Source organism: Poecilia mexicana, unplaced genomic scaffold, assembly GCF_051168715.1.
Source record: "Poecilia mexicana isolate PSO_F unplaced genomic scaffold, ASM5116871v1 scaffold_8, whole genome shotgun sequence".
Lineage (NCBI taxonomy): Eukaryota > Metazoa > Chordata > Actinopteri > Cyprinodontiformes > Poeciliidae > Poecilia > Poecilia mexicana.
The window spans coordinates 12155181-12174985 of record NW_028263377.1 but is presented as its reverse complement, the minus strand read 5'-3'; positions in this window follow the sequence as shown (position 1 = coordinate 12174985).

The following is a 19805-nucleotide window of genomic DNA, read 5'->3' as shown; positions in this document are numbered from 1 at the left end:
CAAATAGTGTGATGTGAATTTATTTCAAACACAACTCTGGTTTTAGCAAAATATAGACAATAAATGAACAACATCTCTAGTGATTTGAAATAACCTGTTCATGGGTTTTTGTGCAGCTCTGAAGCTTGTTAGTGTCACTGTGACTCTCTGGCACAGTAATACACAGCAGAGTCTTCAGGCTCCATATTCTGACCATTCAGAGTCACTGTTTTACTGGAAGAAACTATGGTGATACTACACTTGTTTCTGAGTGAATCTTTGAAATATGGGGTGCATCCATCACATCCACTCCTGTCCTTTTCCTGCAGGCTGTCTGATCCAATATGTCCAGTAGCTGTTCAGAGCATAAAAGACCTGACAGCTGATGGTCAGACGTTGACCTGGCTGCACAGCCTCGGAGTCTGGCTGTGTCAACTGTTCACACTTCCCACCTGGGGAAAAACACAGTAAATCTCAGTTGTTAACAACAATGCAAATTCATTTCAGTTTATTCATCCATTAAATGTTTCTATCTCAGAGAGACTCATAGCAGCCAGTAGCAGCAGCAGAGCTACAGAGAACATGTAGGTGTTGAATGAATGTGATGGGAGTTTCTCTTCTTCTGCAGACGACAGCATCAGATCAAATCTATAAGCCCTGACTCTTCTGATTTGCATAATACCAAACCAATCTCATCAAAAACACATTATAAAAAAATGTGTACTATTTACCATTGTGAAGAAACAATATGTTTGCATTTATGATATTGCTTTAAAATTATTTGTGGGATTTTAATGGAAATGGTTGATATATGTGACATATGACATATGTATTATGCAATGTTTTTACAAACATGCATCATGAATTTTCATTTTAAATGAAATGTTGTTTTTCCAGACTTGAGTGGTCATGCAAAAAAAAAAATGTTCTAAAATTAAAAATAATTTATTTCTTGATTGTTTTTTCTTATATTGGCTCAAAATTATTCATACAGGGTCAAACATTTACATTCACCACAATCAATAATTCAATAAGGTTCCTTGAAAAATTTAACCTCAGTGGAATACGTCTGGCATATTGCTGAAGATTGAAATCTATCTATATTTGTTACTTGTTAAAATCCGACTTATCCACATAGTGCTTTTTCCCCAGGTTGACAAAATGAGAATTGTACGGTGTTTGTTCAGCACAGGACTGAAAGGAATAACTCCACTGAATAACAATAAAGACAAAAGAAACAGTAAGGGCAGAGAGCCAGTCACCTACGAAAAGTGGTGTTAGGGCTCCCCCTGTGGTGGTTTCTTGTTAAAACTATTCTTGAGCTTTGAGTTTTTGTTCAGTGTTTCTGTTTTCTGCGTCACCATGGCTCGTGCACAGTGGTAAACAGCAGAATCACCAGCTGTCAGGCTGTTCATCTGCAGATACACTTTATGTCTGATGTTGTCTCTGGAGACGGTGAAACGGTTTTTCACAGAGTCAGAGTAGTAGATGTAGCTGCTTCCAGTGCTGATATGAACGACCCACACCGGTTTTTTTCCAGCTGCCTGTCTGACCCAGTGCATGTGAGGAGTCCAGAATATGTGCAGGTCAGTCTGTGGGATTCTCCAAGCTTTTTAACCACTGATTCAGGCTCAGTCAACTTTTGACCATCAGTTCCTGCAGACAAAGGTTCTGAAATATAAATATATCTGTATTTATTACTTTAAAGTTTTATTTAAATAATCTTTTGTCCTTACCTATCAAGTTAACTGTCAGGATGTTAAAAACAATCCCAACCTCAGGTCTGATCATTGCAGCAGCCATTTCTCTTTGCTCAGTCTGATTTTCTGCAGGTCTGTAATTCTTTCACACACATGTAGTGTTGGAATCCGGGCAAATTTAGCTTTAACTCCTCCTGGAAAAAAAAACAAAAACACAACCTATCTTGACTGTCTTCAAAAATTTGATTTTGATTATTGCATAAGGGTACTTCTGGATATATTGCTCAAGTTAATCATTCAAGAACATGTGGCTATGAAGGATAGGTTTGTCATTTTTGGATTTAATTCAGGATCATTTTGTCACATAAAGCAGATCAGAAAATATTTCATACCTACGTGATAAATTGATTTCCAGTCTCCTTGTAGAAGTGTAATAAACCATGTTTCTTTCAGTTAAACCACAAGTTGAACAGAAGCCAGAAAAACAGGAAATGATCAATTTTAATCTGAAGTGTTTCTTTGTTTTTGGAGCCTTTTAGGATGGTAATATCATTTGAAAATATGACTGTATTCATATGTTTCATTTTCACTCTCAAATCTTTCTTAAGCTTTTAAAAACTTGTAAAGGAACTTTTTTAGTTCTAATAAGCATTTTGAGAATAATTCTTCAGTTCTTTTTTAAATTGGTGAAACCTGAAAAACAGATTGATTTGAGCTGTTGCTTTGATTTAGAGCAATGTGTGATTTGATTGTGATTTATTGTGTGTTTGTTCAAGACCATGGTGAGTAAATTTTAATATTTGTTAGATATATTTAACGGTTTCTTTATTTTAATTTTGTGTGTTTTTTTTGTAATTTTAAATATGCAATAGCATATCATACATATTTTTTAAATGACTCAAACTATTTGCAGAGCAACTGCTCAGGTGATATTTTTAGCACATGTTCTCAGGGGTTTTTGTGCGGCTCTGCAGCTGGTTTGTGTCACTGTGGGTTTCTGGCACAGTAATACACAGCAGAGTCTTCAGGCTGCATATTCTGGCCATTCAGAGTCACAGAACTGGAAGAGTCAACATCGATGCTGAACTTGTGCTTCAGGGAATCTTTGTATTCAGTGCTCCATCCACCACCTTTTCTACCAATCCACTCCAGTCCTTTCCCAGCAGGCTGTCTGATCCAAGCTGTTGCATAGCTGCTAGTTGAATATGAGACCTGACATCTGATGGTCAGACGTTGACCTGGCTGCACAGTTTGAGAGGCTGGCTGGGTCAGCTGCTCACACTTCACATCTAGATAAATAGTAAATAGTGTGCATCAGTGTGAGAACAGCAAGAAAACAAAGCATGGTCATAGTCAGAGAGACTTACAGGATGCAGCAGCCAGCAGCAGCAGCAGAGCTACAGAGAACATGTTGATGATCTGAAGGGAGTTTCTCTTCTTCTGACAGCAACAGATCAGGTTTTTAAAGCACAAGGCTTAATTTGCATAATGACTGAACCTCCTCCCAGAATGTTTGAAGTAAACGTCAACTATTAGTAGAGCCACCAGGCTTGAACTTTAATTTTGTTGTAAAAATAAAACAGATAATTTATATACTTGATTTCCCACATTAAAGAGACATAGTCCCCATTTTTCTATTTTTAATTATAAGATGAATGAAAGATTCACAACATTTTTTTAAAATAAAATAAAAGATTCACAGCATTTTTTTATTTTAAAAGAAAATAATGTTTCCAAAAAACATTTTTTGTACAATGAAATGTTGCCATATTTTCACTACAATGAAAAATAATATCCAACGATAATTATTGGCTTATTTCAAAATAATAATAATAATAATAATTTATTCAAAATATCTTTGTTATGACAACTTGACATAAACCAAGAAATCATTACTGATATAAATTTGTTATAAAAGAATTACTGATTGCACTTTAAAAATTAGGTAACTTTATGTTATTAAAGGTAAAGTTTAAACAGTAATGATTTCTTAGTTAATGTCAAGTTGTCATAACAAAGACATTTTGAATAATGTCAACTTTGTATTAAAAGTGTCATAATTTACCGAATGACGCTTTATGACAACAGTCATAAATATTCATGAAGGCTTATTCATGTTCATGACAGGTGTTATGTCATGTTTATGACAGTGTCATGACAGTCTTATTCAACCCCCTTCAAATAAAGTGTTACCGATTTACTGCAGCTTATCAGCTACACAATGAAAATCTTTTCAACCCACAATCTGTCCTAACAAAAAATGCTATAAATTTAACAATCATTTCAAGGTATTTCTGAACTGTTTGTTGTCAGTATGTTAGTGTCATTGGGTGACAATAACATCACCATATTGAAACAATACATTGATTTTATATAAAATAATTAGAAATGTACTTGTTCTAAGTTTTATGTGTTATATGCAATATTTTTTTTTATTTAGACAGAGAATGTAAACATTGCAGTGCTCTTTATTATTAAATAGCGTGACTTCCTCTATGATCTGAGAGCGCCTCCTCTGGTTGGTGGATAATAACACACGTTTTCAAACTCAGGTTTTTGTACAGCTCTGCTGCTTGTTTTTGTCACTGTGTCTCTCTGGCACAGTAATACACAGCAGAGTCTTCAGGCTGCATATTCTGTCCATTCAGAGTCACTGTTTTACTGGACGAGACAAAACTGATACTGAACTTGTTCCGAAGTGAATCTTTATAGTATGTAGTCCATCCATCTCCTGCTCTACCGATCCACTCCAGTCCTTTCCCAGCAGGCTGTCTGATCCAAGCTGTTGGATAGCTGCCAAGAGAGTAAGAGACCTGACAGCTGATGGTCAGATGTTGACCTGGCTGCAGAGTCACAGAAGCTGGCTGATTCAGTTGTTCACACTTCACAACTGTAGAAACAGAGTAAAGCAGAGTAAAACCATTAAACAAATAATCTGGTATGATGATGATGTAAATGTTTCTGTCTCAGTGAGACTCACAGGATGCAGCAGCCAGCAGCAGCAGCAGCAGAGCGACAGAGTACATGTTGATGATCTGATGGGAGTTTCTCTTCTTCTGTAGCTGACAGCATCAGATCAAGTCTTTATTAAACCTGGACACTTCATTTGCATAATGACAAAACAGCCTGGTAGTATTTGTTGTGGCCGTTTATGCTAAATTTTGTGACTTGTAATTTCTACCAATTTACTTTTCTTCTTTGGGCAGTTAGAAAATATTTAAGTTAGTTTAGAACCAAAATCTGCAATTCATTTTTATATTTGGAATTGTTTAGATTACGTTGGTAATTGTTAGACAGTCTCATTAATTTGAGTATTTATGAACACATCAGGTGCTTGGTGGAGGTCTATTGTTTGGCAAATGTCTGATGCATTGATGGGAGGTTTTGTAAATGATGTTTTTGACCACTTTTTAGAACTTGAAACATCAAATTAAGTTTATTTTTGTTTTCAACCAACTTATAAGAGATTTTTAGTAATTATTTTGTCGCTTTTTGTACAAGAAATAAAGCATTTTTTTTTCAAAACAATAAAACAATATTCACTGTGTAAGAGCAATTTACATTTTCATCTCTTCTTTTTGAAAAAACTGTTTTAGATTTTCTCTCTCTCTCTCTTTTGGAAGTACATTTTTTCTTTATGTATTTACGAATATGCACTTGACCTACATGGAATATTTAACCTATATCTGAGTTAGTATGAGTTCTTGTTTTTAATTTTATGACCAACAAATACTGCAGTTATAACCTACAATAATGCTTTTAAATGTTATCTTTTTAAACATGAGACGATCTGAGTGGTTTAAGGTTTCCTCAACTGGTCCAGAAATGACTTTCAAGCAAGTTCACAAAATGTTCTTTTCCTATAACATTAAGCTACTTATTTGGAAAATTAATTATATTTTTGTCATAATAAGTAATGAAGAGTTTTTTAATAAATATTAAAATAATATGATAAAAATCCGTGTTATAAACATGTGTGTATTTATGTCAATGTTGTGGTTTTGATAGATTTTTTTATCCATTTCCAGTGAGACTTGACAAAACAGAAGATTTCAATGAGTGGTCTGCTTTATGACATGTTAATTACTACAATTGTGTTGTGCATGCAGTATTGTCTTGTTGTTCTGCCATTGACTGTCATTCAAAAACAATTTGACAGAAAACTGTAAGAAAATGTAAACAAAGAGTAACTATTCTATCAGTGGAAATACTTTATTGTGTCTATTTTATCTTGAATCTTAATTTATTCTGGTCATTAAATACTAATACAAAAACCTAAAAGGAAAATATTAAGTTTTAAAATGGTCTCAAAGTTATTTCTTCAACGTGAAGTTTGCATATGTTGGTTGTGACAAAGATAAGCGATTCTCATGCTCCATTTGTTAAAACTATTCAAGCTCTGCTGAGTTTTTGTTCAGTGTTTCTGCTTCCTGTGTCACTGTGACTATCGAGCGCAGTAATAAACAGCAGAATCTGCAGCTGTCAGGCTGTTCATCTGCAGATACACCTGACTTCTGCTGTTGTCTCTGGAGATGGTGAACCGGCCTCTTACTGAGTCAGAGTAGTAGATGGTGCTGCCACTGCTGATATAAGCGATCCATTCCAGTCCTTTTCCAGCTGCCTGTCTGATCCAAGCTATGTCAGGATCGCTACTAAACCCAGAATATGTGCAGGTCAGTCTGTGAGATTCTCCAGGTCTTTTAATCACTGATTCAAACTCAGTCAGTGTTTGACCATCAGTTCCTGCAGACATAGAAATCATTAGGTTCTGAGCTATTATTGTTTCTCTATTTATTACTTAAGAGACATTCCTGTAAACAATTTGTTTGTCCTTACCTGTCCAGTTAACTGTCAGGATGAGAAAAACAATCACAAACTCATGAAGTCTGAACATTGTAGCAGCCATTTGTCTCTGCTCAGTGTGTTTGTCTCTGACTTACTGCAGGTCTTGAACTCTCTCACAGACATGTAAAGGTGTTGTTTTGCATCAACTCCTCCCCCAGCCAAAACAGACATTCAATTTTAATAACTATCTTAAATATGTTTTAAATTAAACACTCCTTTTCAGGTTTTTATTATTTTGTTTCAATCTATGAATGTTCAAATCCAAATCAGATCAAATAACAATCAAGCAAGTTGAGGAAAAGAAATAAAAGTAAAAATCATTCTTTATAGTGGGAGTCCACTGAATTTAGATTTGTAATATCATATGAAAATTGAGGTTTATTTTGATGTTATGCTTATTTCATTTGGGTTTTGAAAGGCTGAAATGCTGCATGATGAAGAGGACAGCAGAGGCTCAAGGTAAATTTGACTCAAGGCAAAACTGACACCGAAAGCAACATCTACTATATTTTTTCTCTCTTTTTATAAGCCATGTTGCAGGCAGTATTTGTAAAACAAAGAAAGAAAGAAAGAAAACATTTACAGTACATCTTGTTTATGTTATCAATTCACATTTCATTAAAAGTAAAAAAAAAAGTTTCTGTGTAACATAATTCTGTGTGAATATCTCATGTTACAATGTGGGCACCTGCATCTTATTGACAGGTGTGGGCTATTTACAATTTTTTTATATTCAGGTGTGCTCAATAGTCTGGAAATTATGCAAACAAAGAAAAAGTCAGTGTTAGAAGGCATTAGCTTTATCCTAATGTTTATGATGTGAACTTTACACACTTTCTGCTGATTCATATTTTTATCACTTTGTTTGAGGCAAACAGCATTTTCTACAATGTCTAATTTCAGAACGTATTCTTAAATGTGATTCTCATATTGATTTTTTTTAGTATTATTATTAATTTTCAATGAATGTCCTCATGTTTGATTCATAACATTTCATATAATTTCTCATTTAACCTGATTATAAATAGTCTTAGAGCGCCCCCTTCTGGTTGCTTCATGTAACCTATTCATGTCCTGAGGGGATTTCGTAAAGCTCTGCTGATTGTGCCACTGTGGGAAACCTGGCACAATACCAGTTTGTCATGTCAACAATATACGTTCAAAGGTTGTAGTCAAGCAGTATTTTATTAGATGTAATGTTCAGATTTTACGTAGTTATTAACTGATAGCAAAAAAAAAGGCAATTAAAAAAAAAAAAAGTAAATGTAGAACAGAGCTGGACACACAATGTGCCAAAAAAACGTTATCTTCTACTGATTTCAATACTGTTTGTAGCTTGCATTAAAATCTCAATATTTACCAAGTAATGTAAAGGTGGCACTTTTAATGGACTTTTAATGCAACTTTTAAAGCACATTTGCATTGAACGTATCATTATTTACCAAATGAAACTTCATGACAACAGTCATAAACATTTATAAAGACTCTTTAATGTTCATGACAGATGTTACATCATGTTTATGACAGTGTCATGCCAGTTTTATGTTCACTCCATCAAATAAAGTGTTACCTCATCTTGTTACCACTTTTTTTTCTAATAATGATAATGAAAACATACCTTTTCATTTTCTTACTTTCTTAAGAAAATGAAACAGTATGTTGTTTTATAAGATAATGTATCTTTTACGGTGCCAGCAGGGGCGCAACTACATATTATTAAGGTGGATGCGAAAACGTACCTTCAGCTCGCTCTATAATGTTAGTGAGGATGAACACAGTCAGTTAAAAAAAACACTGCCATAAAATACTGGCGAGTTAAAAATAACTCACCCTGAACTATCATGATGGATATAATGTATGTAATATTCAATCAAGCTGCTCCTGTCCAATAAACGTGTATCATTAATGAAGGGGAAAAAATTCAATACAGACTTTAAGTAAGTTTATGGTCTGGTTCGCAGAGAATGCAGTTAAATTTGTTTCACAATTATTAATTTTTAAGAAAACTAACCTTAGTTAAGTAAATTGTTATCAAAACATTTGGAATTGTAATCATTTCTTTTTTAAAACTAAAAGTTTTGTTTAAAAAACTTTTTTTTAAATTAAATAACTAATTTTTGCCTCATGAACTTAAAAAGTTATTTGTAAAACATAAACTTTAATTTGCACACATCAGAAATCTTTTGTTGTGATGTTTAGGCCCTGCCCATGACGTCATGTGAGAATCACAAGCAAAACTTTGAATCACAAACAAAAACTTTGAATAGCAAGTAAAGATTTGTGACATGCAAAAAAAGTTTGTTTTACTAATAATTTTTTCACATCATAAAACAAAAATTTGTGATTTTAATTTAAATAAAAGTTTTTTAACTCAAACTTTTTTTTGTTTAGATAAATGTTACAATAAAAATGTTTTGATCACAATTTTATTTAATTGAGGTTATTTAGTATTTTATAGAATAATTGTGAAACAAATTGAACCCCAAAGCAGAGGTCTCATTTTCTCTGAAATTAATATTATGTTGTGCTACGAACTGAAAAACATATTGGTTTAAACACAAGGGTAAAGAAATGGTAGTGTGGTTTAATATCATGTTCTGATCATAATTTATTATGTTTTGATTTTTTCAGTTCAAAGAAAAAACAAAAAAGAAAGGATCTGCTAGCAGCAAAAGGTGGTGGATTGTTGGCCACCACAGCTGTTATGTTTTTATTACGTTGAAACATAATAAAAACATATTATGTTTTAATAATCTGTTTTGTTAAAACAGATTATTAATGTTTTATTAAATGTTTTATTTATTTTATTAAAACATTAATAAAACATATTCATTAATGTTTTAATAAATATATTTATTAAAACATTAACATTACTTGTTGTACATTACTAGTAATGTACAACTAGTAATGTACAACTAGTAATGTACAACTAGAGATATTCAAGTCTAGTTGTATATCTCACCATTTGTAATTTATCATTGTTTATTAAACTCTGAAAGCTCTGTGACTTTCTTAATATTCTCTCTTAAAACGCGGTTCGATGTGCCCTTTTTTTTGAGCACCTGCCCCTTTACTGGTCTCTGCACGGCCCTGGATGTTGTTCAACGTGGGGGAAGCCGGGGCGCCCGGAGTGAACCCACACCTACACGGAGAGACATTTCCCACTGTGCAGTCCTTCTTTTTAATATTAAAATGTCCAATTAAAAATAACCTCAGCTCCTTTTCCAGTTCCTGTTGTTTCCAATTCTACAGGAACCTTCCTGATACGTCTTCAGATTTTTCAATGGATGAAGATGAATACTGATGTTGTTGAACGTGGGGGAAGCCGGAGCGCCCGGAGTGAACCCACACCTACACGGAGAGACATTTCCCACCGTGCAGTCCTTCTTTTTAATATTAAAATGTCCAATTAACAATAGCACCTCTTGTTCCCATTCCCAATCAGCCACCCCGTTTTATATCTAATTTACTAGAGATATAAGCTATTTATATCTCTACTCTTGATGGACTTCAGAACGATCTTTAAACTGACGGAGACACAATGGCGTTAACGTCTTTTTGATTCGTCTCCACAGTGAAATCCGTTTCTTGGGCCTCTCTTTTTCACAATCATTATTCTGCTTTGCTGACTCTTCAGCAGATTGAGGTTCATATTCCTGAGTTGGTGTTGGGATTACGTCTTCACTGAATGTAACGTCTGTCTGTGCAGGGGAGGGTCTCTGTTTGGGATCAGTTTGGATCAAAATCGATTGTCGATCCGGTTCTGTCTGACTGAGGGTTTCAACCACGTTCATCTTGGTTTGGGTTGAAATCGATTGTTGATCCGGTTCCGTCCTGCTGCTGGTTTCAACCACGTTCATCTCGGTTTGGGTTGAAATCGATTGTCGATCCGGTTCCGTCTGACTTAGGGTTTCAACCACGTTCATCTTGGTTTGGGTTGAAATCGATTGTTGATCCGGTTCCGTCCTGCTGCTGGTTTCAACCACGTTCATCTCGGTTTGGGTTGAAATCGATTGTCGATCCGGTTCCATCTGACTTAGGGTTTCAACCACGTTCATCTCGGTTTGCGTCGAAATCGTATGTCGATCCGGTTCCGTCTCACTGCTGGTTTCAACCACATTCATCTCGGTTTGCGTCGAAATCGTCTGTCGATCCGGTTCCGTCTGACTGCTGGCTTCAACCAAGTTCATTTCGGTTTGGGTCGAAATCGTTTTTTGATCTGGTTCCGTCTGACTGCTTGTTTCGACCAAGTTCATTTCGGTTTGGGTCGAAATCGTTTTTTGATCTGGTTCCGTCTGACTGCTTGTTTCAATCACGTTCATCTCGGTTTGGGTCGAAGTCGTTTTTCGGTCCGGTTCCGTCTGAGTGCTGGTTTCAACCACGTTCATCTCGGTTTGGGTCGAAATTGTACGAGTCACTGTTTTTTTCTGATAACTTTTCTCCTGCACAGCCAGGTCCATTTGAATTGAATCCGATTGATGATGAAATGTTCTATGCTCTGCGTTTTCTCTTATGTCTCTCTGAATTTGAGGAGACATCGAATTTCTGCGTTGTCTTCTATCTGATCCACCATTTCTCATCAGATCTTTCTGACGTCTAAGCTGGTCATTTAATTTGCGATTTATGTCAAACATCTCATCAAGCTGTTGCATTAAGTACTTCTGGACTCTGATATACTCCCTTTCAGAGTCCTTAAATTTAACAAGACATGCACAATTACTTTCATTTTTCAAGGAAGTCGCCTCATGACATTCCTTTGCTGGCATTGACACATTTTGTGTTTCAATATTTTCGATGATGGGCTGTGATGGTTCCACTGGTTCCTCTGTACAATTTTTCATTTCCTTGGACTCGCTCTCAGGTGGCTCTTTTTGGTCCACTGTCTCCAGTGGTCTGACGATAGTTTTCCTTTCGGTCATCAATGAAGCATCCTGCTGTTCGATTTTTGCAGCAGACTCCTTTTGCTCCTGCAGCTCCAGCCAGACTGCAAATGGCACCTTCTTCTTCTTCCTGGGCTTGAGTGGCTTGGGTATTTGTAATTCTCTTTCAATGTCTTCGTAACTGACCTCTTCAACTCTGGGTTGGTCGGACTGCATTTTAATCTTGTCTTGTTTCAGGTTACAAAAACTTCTCTAAAAACTATCGACAACGGCTGCTATCAGGTTGTGATGAAAAGAGATCGATGTGAGGAACTTTTATAATCGCTGGTGATGTCACAATTCGTCCTTTGAAGTTCTATTGTGATGTCACATCATGATGTCACAGTCCCGTTTGATATTCAGAGCAGGCTTGTCTGATGGAGTTTTTATTACATGATTGCAGAAAGAGTAAGGGGGCGTTTACACCACAACGATCCAACAAAAACTGCACTTTTGTTCCGTTTTTGTTGGATCATTTACACGATAACGTTTTAATTACGATCTGTGTTTACACAGTAACGGTACACACGCTTTGGGGCCGGGTGGAACGCAAGTTCGTTTCTGCTTAGAACCAGCAGCTGATTGGCCGCTGGTTGTTATGGAGTCAGACGCTGATTTTCGTCTCAATATCAGCCAGTCAGCTGCTGGAACGCTTGGGGCCAGGTGGAACGCAAGTTGTAATGCGAACACACCCGTTCCATTCTGTGCAATGCGAAAGCGCCTATTGTGAGTAGTTTCTTCTTCTTCTTCTGTGGATTGTAGGAAGCAGCTATGTTTTGCGTCATACTGACGAACAGATCCGTTTTCTCTGTTTACACGACAACGGAAAACGGTACGTTTCAGAAACATTGATCTCTGGAAGCCGTTTTCAATCTGTGCCGTTGTCAGAGAAAACGTTCGGTGGTTTCGTGTAAATGCACACTACAAACGTAACAAAACTCTTCCGTTTTCCCCCGAAATCGTTGTCGTGTAAACAGGGCCTAAGTGCGCTTTTTAACTGTCTCTGGTTGCCATAGTTACAAACCTTGTTGTTTTAACGTTGCTTAGCATGTTGTCAGCATAACTATGCTAGGCTACTATATCTGTTTAAAATTGAGTGATAAAGCAAGTTATGCTACCAAATTGACATTAGTGAACGGGAATCTGTAAATGGCTAAGAGTTGATTGGTGGTTAGACTTGTATTTAGTCCGGCGTTAGGTAAATGCATCTTGAAGAAGAATAGCACTTAAAAGTCCAACAAGGATATTCATTTAGAAAAAAAATAACTCACCCTGAACTACCATGATTTAAATAATGCATATAATATTCAATCAAGCTGCTCCTGTCCAATAAAGGTATGTCATTAATGGAAGGGAAAAAATTCAATACAGACTTTTCAGTAAGTTTAGGGTCTGGTTCGCAGAGTATGCAGTTAAATTTGTTTCACAATTATTCAATAAAAAAAAACTAACCTCAGTTAAGTTAATTGTTATCAAAACATTTGGAATTGTAATCATTTCTTTTTTTTAAAAAAACTAAAAGTTTTGTTTTAAAAACTTTTTTTAAATTAAATGACTAATTTTTTTCTCATCAACTTAAAGAGTTGTTTGTCATAAATTTTATTTGCACACATCAGGAATCTTTTGTTGTGATGTTTAGGCCCTGCCCACGACGTCATGTGAGAATCGCAAGCAAAACTTTAAATCACAAACAAAAACTTTGAATAGCAAGAAAAGATTTGTGACATGTGCAAAAAAAGTTTGTTTTACTAATAATTTTTTCACATCATAAAACAACAATTTGTAAATAAAAGTGTTTTAAGCCAAACTTTTTTTTGTTTAAGAAATTTTAACAATTAGAAATGTTTTGATCACAATTTTATTTAATTGAGGTTATTTAGTTTTTTATAGAATAATTGTGAAACAAATTGAACCCCAAAGCAGAGGTCTCATTTTCTCTGAAATTAATATTATGTTGTGCTACGAACTGAAAAACATATTGGTTTAAACACAAGGGTAAAGAAATGGTAGTGTGGTTTAATATCATGTTCTGATCATAATTCATTATGTTTTTTGTTGTTTTTTTCAGTTGAAAAATGCCACATAAAGAAAGACGTCAGAAACAATAAAGAAAGGACCTGCTACAAGCAGCCAAAGGTGGTGGATTGTTGACCAACTGGGTCAGAACGAGGACTGCAGGTAAGAACAAAGAAATAAAGGTTCTCACTATGATCAACATGCAGTTTTTGGTAGTGAGCAATATATTTAATATTACAAGGCAGCTGTTATGTTTTTATTATGTTAAGATGTAATAACTCTAGTTGTACAGTAGGTAAAGCTGCCAGACAGGTGAGACTTACAGACATCAATGAAAAGTGATGTTAGGGCTCCCCCTGTGGTGCTTCTTGTTAAAGCTATTCAAGCTCTGAGGAGTTTTTGTTCAGTGTTTCTGCTTTCTGTGTCACTGTGGCTCTCGAGCGCAGTAATAAACAGCAGAATCTCCAGCTGTCAGGCTGTTCATCTGCAGATACACCTGACTTCTGCTGTTGTCTCTGGAGACGGTGAACCGGCCTCTTACTGAGTCAGAGTAGTAGATGCCACGACTGTTATACCAGATGTAAACGATCCATTCCGGTCCTTTTCCAGCTGCCTGTCTGATCCAAGCTATGTGAGGATTGCCAAGCCCAGAATATGTGCAGGTCAGTCTGTGTGACTCTCCAGGATTTTTAACCACTGATTCAGACTCAGTCAGTGTTTGACCATCAGTACCTGCAGAAATCAGATAATTATTTATTGTCTCACCACCATCTCTTTTCATCAGTCATGATTTAAATTGTCTTGTCACCATTTCTTTATATCTATCATGAGTTTGGTTAAAAACACATATATATTTTTTTCTTACCGTTCCAGTTTAAGGACCATATAATAAAAGTAAGGAAAACCTGAAATGTAATCATTGTAGAAGCCATTTGTCTCTGTTCATTCTGTGTTCACCACTGATTCACTGCTGCTCTTAAACTAACAGAAATGTAAAAGTGGAGCAGTCAGCATTTGCATTGACTCCTCCTCCTGGAATAGAAACACAATTAATTTGATCAATGAAAGCAAATTTTGATAATTTTTTTCAGGTTATTTTCAAACATTTTGATATCTGAAGACATTTTTAACCAATTTGATGTGGATTCTTGTTAGCAAAACATACAAAGCTTTACAGCAGATTTCACTTATTTCTGCAAAAAATGTCAAATTATGTTGAAATCATGAATCAACAATGAAACTTGAACACAATTTGTTTAAGGAATTGCTTTTAATCTGATGTTTTTGCATTTAGAACCTTTTTGTGGATGTTTCACTCTTATTTTGTCACATGATGTTCTGTGCAAAACCCTGCATTTAATTAAACACACTGTTTGCTTACTAAACATGTTTGTCCCTTTTTTTCTTGCTTTACACATTAATCAAGTGAGTTAGAGTCAGAGATTAGATCAACGACGGATTCCAGCTAAAGCTGGGAAAAGTAAAATTATTGGTATAATTTCGGATGAATTATTTTAACAACATTGGGGTTTAGTTTAATATGGATGCATGTATCTTCTGTATATTGTGTTGATTAAACCAAATAAGAATATAATATTTGTATTGTATCATTGTTAATGACAAAAAAATATATATTTTTTTTAGCAAACTGAATATTTCTGATAAACTTTTTAGTGAAAGTTGAAACATATTATTTATATAAAATTATGTTTTAAGTCAATTAGACTTTGAACATTATATAATAATTATAACATTTTCAATTTTCTGAATCAGAATCAGCTTCATTCACCAACTCTGTGCTCATAAATGAGGATTTTGACTTTTCTTAATATTAATTAAACATATAAAAAGATGAGACAAAAATTATATTTTTGTTGTGGATCTTTTTCTGCAATGTTTCTACAAAAGAACAAAGTAAGGTAGACAAAGTTTCCAAAGATTATAAATGAACTAACAGCTCCTCCTTTGGTGGTTTGATATCATCTGTTCATCTTCTGAGGGGTTTTTGTTCGGCTCTGCAGCTGGTTTGTGTCACTGTGTCTCTCTGGCACAGTAATACACAGCAGAGTCTCCAGGCTGCATATTCTGTCCATTCAGAGTCACTGTTTTACTGGAAGTGTCTAAGTCGATACTGAATTTGTTCCTTAGTGAATCTTTGTAGTTAGAGCCTCCAGTATATCTATACCCAATCCACTCCAGTCCTTTTCCAGCAGGCTGTCTGATCCAGTGTGTTGCATAGCTCAGATCATAAGAGACCTGACATGTGATGGTCAGACGTTGTCCTGGCTGCAGAGTCTCAGAGGCTGGTTGTGTCAGCTGTTCACACTTTATACCTGAAGAGGAAAATATTAAAAATGAATAATTATCAACAATGTTTACTGTCATCATGCTGTAAATGTCTTTGTCTCAGTGAGACTCACAGGATGCAGCAGCCAGCAGCAGCAGCAGAGCTACAGAGAACATGTTGGTGTTGAAGATAATCTGATGGGAGTTTCTCCTCCTCTGCAGCTGACAGCATGAGATCAAGACTTTATAACATGATTCTTTTCATTTGCATAATACCAAACCAGCCCCACTAGAATCGAATCGCAGGATAAAAAGACTTTTTATGTGCTTTGGACCAACATTAAGAAACAGTATGTCTCCAATTATATTGTCCTTAAATTTATTCTGTGATTGAAATATGTTAAACTGGATATTTATGTGTAAAGTTTGAATATATAAACATCCTGGCTAATTTAAGTCTTAAACTAATGTATTTTAATTTTATGGTTCATTCATTCTTTTGTCAAAGTGGAATAATCATGTAAAAATCACTCATCATTTTTAAAATAATGACTTTTGCGCATGTTTGATTTCATTTTGTGTTTTTATCTAAACACTGTCATAATTCTGCAAACAGATTCAAACCTTTACATTCACTGTTAGCAGTCAATAAAAAATAAGTCCTTGAGACGTACTCCTGCCATAATTTCAAAGATTAAAAGCCTTATGTGTTATTCGTTAAAATCAGATAAATCCATTGACTCCTTTTCCCCCTATGTTGTCTGACCTGGTTCACAAAACGGTAAGTAAACAAGGACACACATTTTTTGCAAGAAAATATGATTTCCATGCACATTTCACATCACAGAAAGCATGACTCTATACACTTATCTGTAGCATCTAATCATGACGTAGGTAAAGCTGCCAGAGAGGTGAGTGACAGTCACCTATGAAAAGTGGTGTTAGGGCTCCCCCTGTGGTGTTTTCTTTTCTTACCGCTCCAGTGTAAGTACATAATAATAACAGCAAGGAGAACCATATATCTAATCATTGTAGAAGCCATTTGTCTCTCTTCATTCTGTTTTCACCACTAATTCACTGCTGCTCTTAAACTAACAGACATGTAGAAGTGGAGCAGTCAGTATTTGCATTGACTCCTCCTCCTGGAATACAAACATAAATCAACTGATCAATAAAAGCAAAGATTTTTTCAGGTTATTTTCAAACATTTTGATATTTGAATTCATTTTCAAAAAATGTATGTGGATTCCTGTTTTAACAAAACATATAAGGTTTTACATCAGTTGGCCTGACCCTAAAAGGGAAAAGGGTGTTAGAAAATGCCTGGATGGATGGATGGATCATTGTTGATGACAAAAATATATGCATTTTTATTAAATTGAATGTTTCTCTTCGTGGAAGTTGAAACACATTATTTATATAAAATTATGTTTTAAGTCAATGTCACCTTGGACTTTACATTATAAATATAAGTTTCAATTTTCTGAATCAGAATCAGTTTCATTAACCAACTCTGTGCTCACAAATGAGGATTTTCCCTTTTGTTAATTTTTAAAGTAAGCATATGAAAAGAGGAGACAAAAACTATATTTTTATTGTAAGGATCTATTTCTGCAATGTTTTACAAAAGAGCAAAATAAGGTTGACAAAGTTTCCAAAGATGTAAAATGAACTGAAAGCTCCTCCAATGGTGGTTTGATATCATCTGTTCATCTTCTGAGGGGTTTTTGTTCAGCTCTGCAGCTGGTTTGTGTCACTGTGTCTCTCTGGCACAGTAATACACAGCAGAGTCTCCAGGCTGCATATTCTGTCCATTCAGAGTCACTGTTTTACTGGAAGTGTCTAAGTCGATACTGAATTTGTTCCTTAGTGAATCTTTGTAGGCAGAGCCTCCAGTATATTTCCCCCCAATCCACTCCAGTCCTTTCCCAGCAGGCTGTCTGATCCAGTGTGTTGCATAGCTGCTCAGAGAATAAGAGACCTGACATGTGATGGTCAGACGTTGACCTGACTGCACAGTCTCAGAGGCTGGTTGTGTCAGCTGTTCACATTTTATACCTGGAGAGAAAAACATTAAAACCATATTGTTAATGAATTCAATTTACTGTCATCATGCTGTAAATGTTTCTGTCTCAGTGAGACTCACAGGATGCAGCAGCAGCAGCAGCAGAGCTACAGAGAACATGTTGTTGTTGATGATGATCTGATGGGAGTTTCTCTTCCTCTGCAACTGACAGCATCAGATCAAGACTTTATAACATGATTCTTTTCATTTGCATAATACCAAACCAGCCCCACTAGAATCACAGATAAGAAGACTTTTTATGTGCTGTGGACCAACATTAAGAAATAGCATGTCTACAAATACATTGTCCTTAGTTTAATTTTGTGATTTATTTACTTGAAATTGAGAATTTCTATGTAAAGTTTAAATATATAAAAATCCTGGCTAAATAACATATTTAAATATTATGGTTGATTTATTCTTTTGTCAGATTGGAACGATCATACAAAAATCACAAATTATTTTTAAAATAATGACTTTTGTTCATGTTTGATTTCATTATGTTTTTTTCTAAACATTTTCAAAATTCGGCAAACAGATTCAAACATTTACATTCACTGTTAGCAGTTATTCAATAATAGTTCCTTGAGTTTAAAATTTTAAAGTCTTATTTATTACTTTTTAAAATGAGATAAATCCGTTCAGTCATTTCACCCCCATGTTGTGTGACCTGTTTCACAAAACAGTAAGTAAACAAGGACACAATTTTTTTTTTGTAAGAAAATATAACATGTGCATCCACCTTTTACAGCACATGACTAGAAAAATGACTCCATGCTCTTATCTGTAGCATCTAATCATAACGTAGGTTAAGGTACCATAGATTTGAGAGTGACATTCATCCACAAAAAGTGGTGTTAGAGCTCCCCCTGTGGTGACTTCTTGTTAAAACTATTCATGATTACAGGAGTTTTTGTTCAGTGTTTCTGCTTTTTGTGTCACTGTGACTATCGAGCGCAGTAATAAACAGCAGAATCTCCAGCTGTCAGGCTGTTCATCTGCAGATACACCTGACTTCTGCTGTTGTCTCTGGAGACGGTGAACCGGCCTCTTACTGAGTCAGAGTAGTAGATGGTGCCGCTGCTCCAGCTGATATAAGCGATCCATTCCAGACCTTTTCCAGTTGCCTGTCTGATCCAAGCTATGTGAGGATTGCCAAGCCCAGAATATGTGCAGGTCAGTCTGTGAGATTCTCCAGGCCTTTTAACCACTGATTCGGACTCAGTCAGTGTTTGACCATCAGTTCCTGCAGAAAAACCGATAATTATTGATTGTCTCACCACCATCTCTTTTCATCAATTATAATGTTGTCTAAAAACATCTCTGTTCTTACCACACCAGTTTGCAAACAATATGATAACAGCAAGGAGAAACTTAAATCTAATCATTGTAGAAGCCATTTGTCTCTGTTCTTACTGTGTTCACCACTAATTCACTGCTGCTCTTAAACTAACAGACATGTAAAAGTGGAGCATTCAGCATTTGCATTGACTCCTCCTCTTGAAGAAGAAACAGGATCCACTTGATCTATGAAAACAAAATTTAAGGTTGATTGCAGATTTTACATATTTCTACATCAACTGTCATAATATTACATTATTTCTATAACACAACTCAACTAATAAAATTCGAACAGGAGTTGTTATACATATTTTATTTCTGACCCATTATGTAATTTGCATTTGTGGATGTATTTGTGGAAGGATCAAACAAGATATTTTAATTTGAACCACATTATGAAAATGTGAGGAAACAGGAAATCATAAACTAGAACATGAACTGTTTTTAGCAGAGTGTGTTTAACTCCTGTATTGTCACCGTTTGATCTGTGCAGAACTTTTTTTTTAAACATTTTGATATTTATTAAACATTTTTGTTCCTTTCCAAAACATGTTTCTTTCTTTTTTGCTGTGTTTCACACAATAAAATTTGATGAGTTAGAATTAGAAATCAAATCAAGAATGGCTGGATGAAATGTTTCACTCGTTCATTTGA